Consider the following 8,485-nt stretch of genomic DNA (forward strand, 5'->3'; position numbering starts at 1 on the left):
GGACTGGAAGTAACAGACACACAAGAAGACACCAAAGAGTGCAAAATTACAACAAGAAACCAAGACCGATGTGGACGTAATGCTTCATAGTAGGCTTGAGTAGCCAACTTTCATTTTTGTGACTATTTTAAAACATGAGATAAATCTAATAAAATGGTTGTGAAACATTTTCCAGCTTTTACTATGGTGCCATACAGCCCACCTTTGCCCTCACGGTGTCAGCCCTCATCGGCCCTCACCACCACCACCCCCAAATATTCCAACACCCCCCCAATTTCAATTCCTGGGGTAAACACTGGGGGGAATATTTTTCACCACAACCTCCAGGGCGGTAATCTTACAGGTGGGCCCCTTCCAACTGAACAAACAGCATGAGCCAATTCCAGGAAGGGAAACACCCCATTGCTGCTGCAAGCGGGGCATAGTGTGAACTCAGGAAATGGAAACAAAGCCTGTCCCACTGCCCGGAGGGAGCCATGGCTGCAGAGAGCCCCTTGGAAAGTCTCCAGGAGGAAGCGACATGTCCCGTCTGTCTGGAGTATTTCACAGAACCTGTCACTCTGGAGTGTGGGCACAATTTCTGCCAAGCCTGCATTGCCCAGTGCTGGGAGGGACCCAACACAGCCGCCTCCTGCCCTCAGTGCAGAGAAACTGTGCAACAGGGAAACCTCAGGCCCAACAGGCAGCTGGCAAATGTTGTAGAAATTGCCAGATGGCTGAGTTTCCAGGCAGCGAAGGGAGCAGGAGGGGACGGGGTGTGTGGGGAGCACCAGGAGACTCTGAAAATGTTCTGTGAAGAGGATCAAACCCCCATCTGTGTGATCTGCAGAGAGTCCCGGGCTCACTGCACTCACAGAGTGGTTCCCATACAGGAAGCTGCCCAGGAGTACAAGGTACCAAGTTGCTGTCCGGTCTAATGAGTAATAACTTTGGATTTGAATTACAGGGAAATGGCATCACAAGTTGCCCGAGACAGGTGTAACTGTGTCATTCAGCTGTGTGTAGCCTTCATTGCATGAAAGATGCTGTACAAATTAATGAGACTCCAGCCTGGCAAAAAAGGCAAGAGATGAAGATTTTAAAATTGTCTGATGTGGGAAAGTTTTCTCTGAGCAGCTGAATCCTTTTCAAACCCAGCTCCCACCATGAAATAAAGGAACTCTCTGCAGACTGGAAGCTATTAAATGACAAATGAGGTTTGACTCACAGGAGCGGCCGGCCAGTCTATGTGAGAGTACTGCCTTCAGGCTGGAGAAGGGGGAGCTACAAGCTGTGGCTGTTATTACTGATTGTATCACAGTGTTTATTATGGTTATTTGCATCCCATCAGCCCCTACAGACCCCAGATGAGATCTGACCTCGATTGTAGGGGGTCCCGCACAAAACCCAGCGAGGGACAATCCCTGCCCTGAGCCATTTACTGTCTAACTGGATAAGAGAGTCAAAAGGTGGGAGGGAAAACTGAGGCACAAAAAGGAGAAGTGACTTGTCCAAGGTCACTCAGTAGGTCAATGTCAGAGCTGGGTATAAACCCCCATTTTTACAAGCCCAAGCCCGGTGCCCTAACCACTAGGCTATGTTGCCCCCCTCACCCCCCCCCCAGCAGCACTGAGCAGTGATGAAGTGCAGACAGTAGGAGGAAAAGACTCCTTGATAAAAGCCCAAGGCCCAGCAGGGAGAGGAGGTTTCCCACTGCGATTCTGAACTCCCGTGTTGCTCCAGGAAGCGTTAAACTCAGATGCTGCCGGCCTGTACTAGAGGAGATCACTGGGCTAAACACTGTGTGGACTCCAAGCACCTTCAGGCCACACACAAAAGGGCTCCAGACAGTGCAGGTCCATGCCAAGTACCACTGGGATTAGACTGGGTTGTAGCCAAACTAACCCCAGGCTGGAGCTGACGGGTGCCAGTCTGACCTGTTCTGTGGTGTACGTGGGCAAGGCCCAGCCAGAGTGGTTCCATGAGTCCCACCAGGCAGCCTTTTGAAATCTCCCAGAATCCACTGCTTCCGGGATTTTTACTAGGGAATGGAAAAGTGGGGACCTGCCCAGGGGGCATTGCCACTGAAAGGGTTTAGGGCAGCACTGGGGCAAACCCCAACCGTTCTTTATACAAATCTGCCTGTCTAATTAGGGCGGCCACTGGGGCATCCCCAGAACATAGGACATGCCCACGCCTGCCTGCATGGGCCCTCCCACGCCTGAATCGGTCAGCCTGAGTGGGCCCACCACCACCTTTGTCAGCGCACCTCCACTGGCATCATTCTGCATGGAAGTGCTACTCCCACCCCTGCCCCCACCCCCACTAGTGTTCTCCTGCGTCCTCAATCTCCTCTTCTCTCTTTTTCATTGGCCAAAGCCACGTCCAGTGCTGGGTCCCTGCCGGACAGCGATAGGGCTCCACCAAACTGGGACTCTGCAACTTCAAACCAGACGAGTGGCCTCCCGACGTCTCATGGGGTTTGCCCTGGCGCTTGGACCAGCTCTGCCCAACCAGTGCCATCCCTACAGCTTCAGGGCTGAAATCCCAGCCCATATTGAAACCCTGGTGGCTTCTGGGATTTGTATCACTTGGTTCGTTAAACCTTCTACAAAACAGATATATTGATTCACCCCCATGTGACTTTAGTGTCCTGTTATGTGCTGTACCACTAATCAATTCACAAATACCAGTAAAGCTTGGTTATAATTGAGTCTCTCTCTAATTACTGAAAAGACTGAACCTGAATTGGTAACAAGTCTGAATATGACATGTTCCTAGTCTGCATTGAGAAGGTTTCATCTCCTTGGTGGTCCTGATGACACAAAATGCTTAGGACCAACAATCATCTTGGGTTTTGGATGGAAAAACAAACAGCTCCACACCCCTCTCAACCATTCAAATAAAAGCTCCCAAATCATTTCTGTTTCTTCAGGAAAGAATCCAGGCCCATTTGAAGGCTCTGAGGGAAGAGAGAGAAAAGCTCCTGGGATTTAAAGTGATTGGAGAGGGGAAAAGCCTGGAGTATCTGGTAGGTTCCTGTTGATATTAACCAGCAGGGACTGGCCGTGGGAGGTCTGTTTGGAGGCAGACTCCTGTGTGGCCTTGGTGAATGTGGACTTGTGTGTGTTTCTCCCTGATCATGGATTGCTGGGTTAGATTCATGTGTAGACAAGTCCTTAGCTTCCATTTCAGTTGATGAGTTAATGTCTAGCCCTTGTGGCTTTCCCAGAAATCCTCTCCAGGTGAACTGAATGTCCCTGTGAGGTGCTGTCCACTGTGTCTGGTCATTTCGTGCATTAACATGTTTGTTTCTTTTTTGACCCCTGGTGCCTCTGTCAGAGGCTGGCTCCTGCCTCCTGCTGCTCTGGGTCTGAATTCCCAGACATCATGAATAACATAATATGCTAACATGGCAGGCATGGAAATCTCCCTTTCAGAGATATAGGGGTTGAAGGGGAAGCTGTGTCACCTCCCTGCGGGACTGGCTGCCTCAGGATAGTGGGGATGAAATATGGGCCTTTCACTGCTGGGGCCCTGGTTATCATTCAGCCCAGGACAGCCGTGGTCAAGAGTCTTTCCCACCTGAGGACTGTTTGGAGACCTGTGTGGAATGAGCTGGGGAGGGGGGAGTTGGTGTCTCAGTCTAGTTCCTAGGGGACAGATTTCTACAGCTGGGAGAAGTCAAGAAATTCTAACTCCAGGCCCATTAGAGCAGAGACTCACTAGTAAGCACTTATCATGAGTCACACAATGAAATATAATCACGTGAAATTGTGTCTCTCCAGGTGGGAGAAGGGGAAGTTCCAGCAGCCAGAGGAGATTTCTCCTGAACTGGAAGAGCAAGTCAGCGATTTCTCCCAGAAAACTCTTGCGCTATTGGAGGCTCTGAGGAAGTTCGAAGGTACCTAGAAGGGATCTAGGAGGGGGAACTGGGATCAGTGTCTGAGACTGCGGGAAGAGAATGGCGCTGGTCTATTGGTTCATAATTAGATGATGCTTCTATTTAATTGTTGGATGAGAATGCCACACACTTAGGGTCCAAGACACTCAGATTGAATAATTCAACCCCTTATTTGTTCCAAAAGCATGTCTTGCTATTACAACTACTACCGAAGTAAAAATGACAGACATAATGAAAGAAATGCTGCCCAGCTACTTTCTCCAGGGGCATAGGCAGGTCATGATGCATTTCTCCTATGATGCTCCAACTACCCCTCACAATGTCTAACGTATTATACGCATCCAGATTATATATTTATTAGTTCTTTTCCAATAACCTTTGTGTGTTATGCATTGTATCATCTAACTGGCAGGACTTTTGCTGTCCGAGCTATTTTCAAGTTATTCTCGTTTCTGATTCGTTCATTATCAGTCATTACACACTGATGTGCACGGGTCACTTTGACCCTTTTCTCCACATGGGATTTTTTGGACTTTGCTCACTGCTTCTTGGCAGTACATTTTGGGTGTCTGCTGTCTTTAAGCACATTGTGTGGTGAAAACATCTCCTTGTCCTACATAGCAATTTATGAACACATCACTTAATAACAAGGTCACTTAAGGCAACATTTCCCTTATATCAAACACAATGATTTCTGAAAATCTTATTTAATCCTATAAAAGAAAAGGTTCTACCAATCCCAAAGAATCAGACACATCATCTCCCAGGTTAATGAATGTTTCAGATCTTACCCAAATACATGCTACAGCCATTTTTTATTAACTAAACGAAACTTTATTAAAAACAAAAGAGAGAGAGAGTATGGTTAAAAGATGAATACACATACAGACGTGAGTTTGATTTATCGAGGTTCAGATCCATAGCAGAGATGGCAAGCTTTCTAGCTGTAAAGAGTTCTTTCAGAAATAGTTCATAGTCCAATGTCCAATATCACCTTCAGGGCGTACCAGCATAACTGAGACCTCAGTCTTGCGACTCAAACTTCCCCTGATGAAGCCTAAGCAGATCTGAGATGACAGAATCAGGACCCAAGGATCTTTTATACAAGGTCTTTTGACAAGTTGGGAGTTCAAAAGGATGTTGGTTCCATTGCTGGGAAATGCCTAAATGAGAGAGGAAAGAGGTTTCAGACCTTTTTATATTAAACACCCGAGCGTGTCTCTGTTTCTGTGTCATGATGAAAACACATTTCTAGGAGTTCAGAGTGGTGATGTTGTTATAAATATAAAAGCCTGAAATCTCACCTCTCTTATCCTTTCCCCCTCCAGACACTCTGCTGTCTGCACTGGAGAGAAAAAGAAGGCAACCATAGGAACTCACAGACAAGGTGAGATTGCAGCCTCTTCCCAGTGCTGGCCCCTCTCTGTGGCCCCAGCCCTGCTCCCCTTCCCCCGAGGCCCTGCCCCATGGCCAGGCCAGAAGCCAGAGCTGGGCTCCCACCCAGGGAGCCCGAGCAGCACTGGGTGCACCCTCCACCTGCCCTGGTGTGGCACACTCTGGGGAGCGGGGACATGGGGCGGGGACTGCTCTTAGGCCCCCCAGATACCCACCCAGGGCAGGTGGAGGGTCAAGGGCTCTCCCAAGCAGCCAAGGCTCCCAGCCTGGCCAGGGGTCCCAGGCTTGGCGGGAAGAGGAGTAATGGGGCAGGGCCACAGAGTGGGCGGGGCCACTGGTGGTGGGCCCTCGTGTCCCACCCCCAACTTCTACGAAGGGTCCGGAACGCCTGGGGAAATCCAAAGCTGACATCGCACAAACAATCTTGACACTGACCTTAGTGCTGAGTTCATGCCCATGCTGATGAACAGAAACACTCCCTGAGCAGCACCCAAACAGAGCTCTCTGCCCTGCGGGCTGACACATCCCTCTGCTTCACCCCAGTGCAGGGGGTCTCCCCATCACTCTTCTCCAACATCCTGCCTTTCCTTTGGGCAGGGCTGGGCTCTCCCATGAGAGCTGCTCACTGCTTCATAGACTTGGGAGACGCTCTCTCTCTGACACTGCCAGCTCCTCCTTTCTCTCTAGGCTGGGGATGGGGCTACCCCACCCAATGCCACCTGCTACTCTCTGGTTTTAAGCAGCTCTTCCCCAATGCTGCATCTTCCTCTCTGTTCCCCAGTGTGGGAGTGGAGGCTGACTTTAGGGGACAGATCTTTCCTCTGGGATATAAAGCTGGTACCTGCCTTCTCTGCTCCTTCAATAAAAGCTTCTGACACCTTCCTGGCTGTGTCTCTGCCACTGGGAATGGAGCAGCCCCAGCAGGGGGAGCAGGGAGCTGAAGCTTCTGGAAGCAAATGAGAAACAGAGTGAGGAAGTGCAGTGACATCTCTGCTCAGTCCCAGGTGCCCAGGACAGAGGCAGCTCCCTGGGATCCAGGACTGTCCTAGCCAGAACAGGGCTGCTGGAGAGTGTAAGAAATGGTCCCAGCCTCCCCCAGGGCTGAGCTCTGCCCCTAACGCTCTGATTCTCTCTCCCCAGCGAATGTGACTCTGGATCCAGACACGGTTTTTCCCCAACTCGTCCTGTCTGAGGATGGGAAAAGTGTGAGACGGGGAGACACGCGGCAGCGACTGCCCGACAACCCTGAGAGATTTGACTCTGCGCTCTGTGTGCTGGGCTGTGAGGGATTCACCTCGGGGAGACATTGCTGGGAGGTGGCGGTGGGGGGTGAAGGATGCTGGGCCGTGGGGGTGGCCAGAGCGTCTGTGGGGAGGAAGGGAGGGATCAGCTGTAGCCCTGCGCGGGGGATCTGGGCCCTGGAGCGGTGGGAGGGTCAGTTCCAGGCTCTCACCTCCCCTGCGACCCCCCTGCCCCTGAGCCGGGCCCCCAGCAGGATCCGGGTTTGTCTGGACTGTGGCCGGGGGCAGGTGACATTTATCGATGCTGGTGACGAGGCCCCGATCTTCACTTTCCCGCCGGGCTCCGTCCCTGGGGGGAGAATCCGCCCCTGGCTCCGGGTGGGGGGGGATCCCGGCTCCGCCTGCGTCCCTGAGACATGGGGAGGGGGCGGGGGGAAATATTCCAGGGGGGACCCTGAGATCAGCCTCTCTAGCCTCACACACCCTTGTCTCTATGACCTCTGCCTGTGGACTTTCTATCATGCCGCCTCTATGACCATGGAGGTTGCTTCCCTCTCAACTCTGCACCGCCTGGACTGTCAAACCATAGAGAGCATGGAGGGAGCGAGGTAGAGAAGCCGATCTCATCTCTGCCCAGGGATTGTGCGGCCTGTTTGTCACTGTCCTCTATGAGCCAGGAGGACTCTGGGGATCCTGGGTCTGACAGTGCCACTGAGACATGGCGGGGAACAGCCCACTGGGCATGGAAAAATGGGTCTCTCTAGCCACAGTCATCCTAGCCCCTATGCCCTGGAGGACTCCTGTCTACCCAACCCTCTGGCCTCTTAGCTCTATGGCCCCTGGAAGCTCCTCCCTCCTCGCACCACCAGGAATGGGAGGGGGGAGAACTCCTAGGGGTGCAGGAGGGGGAAAGGGGCCCTGAGGAGCAGAGGTGGGGGCTGTGGGGTCACAACTAGTGGAGGGGTTGGGGGCAGAAGTGATGTGGGGTTGGGGGGCAGAATTAATGTTGGGCTGGGGACAGGCAGATGTGGGGTGGCAGGGACACCGAATTAGTTAATTGGGATTTGGCATTTTGGGAAGAAGCTGGGAGCTCTGCACCAGCCAGGAGCCTGGGAGAGGGAGACCAAGGGACTGGGGAGTGCGCATTCATCCCAATATCCAGTAGAAATGAGTGGCTAGCGTAGACTCTTCCTACATCGGTAGAAGGGTTTTGCAATCAGTGCAGTAAATCCACCCCTAGGCGAGGCAGTAGCTAGGGCAACAAAGAATTCCCTTGACCTATCTGCATCTACATCAGGGGTTAGATTGGCCTAACTACATCACACAGGGTGTGAAAGTTTTCACAGCTCTAAGCAATGTAGCTAGGCTGACCTAAGTTTTAGGTGTAGACCAGGTCTCAGGAAGAATAAGGGTATGTCTACAGTCGCTACTACAGCAGAGCTACAGCTGGGTCACTAAAGTGCCATAGTGTAGATGCATCCTGCATTGACGGAAGTGTTTTTTCCATTGCTCTAGTTAATCCCCTTTTCTGAGAGGCCGCAGTCAGGTCACCAGAGGAATTCCATTGTCTGCACCAGGGGTTAGGTTGATCTAGCTATGGCACTCAGAGCACACAATGTTTCCCAGCCCTGAATAACGTCACCAGGTTGACCGAAGCGTTAAGTGTGGCGCAGGCCTAAGAGCGGTTTCCCTGGAGCTGGCTGAAAACACAGGGGCTGAGGGATGGGCTGGCAGCTTGGTGTGTGAGAGAAAGAAAGCCAAGAGAACCTATCGTGAGTGTGATCCCGGCAGGAAACTGAGTGACAGAGCTTGCTTCAGGCACAGGGTTCCCTGTGTTGGGGACACTGGGGCACGGCCAGTAGGTAACTCGAGGGGATGGAAGACCACGAGTGTCGATGAAGCCCCCTCGCACTAGGCCCAAGTGTCCTTGGCCCCCCCTCCCGCCTGGAGGCACTCGCAGCAGCTC

General features: G+C 52.0%; 1 pseudogene; it reads left to right on the forward strand.

Annotated features, from left to right (window-relative positions):
• The first annotated feature begins 371 nt into the window (after positions 1-371).
• On the forward strand, positions 372-7,131 carry LOC140897508 (zinc finger protein RFP-like; annotated as a pseudogene).
• The last annotated feature ends 1,354 nt before the right edge of the window (positions 7,132-8,485 follow it).

This window comes from Lepidochelys kempii, chromosome 14 (assembly GCF_965140265.1).
Source record: "Lepidochelys kempii isolate rLepKem1 chromosome 14, rLepKem1.hap2, whole genome shotgun sequence".
Lineage (NCBI taxonomy): Eukaryota > Metazoa > Chordata > Testudines > Cheloniidae > Lepidochelys > Lepidochelys kempii.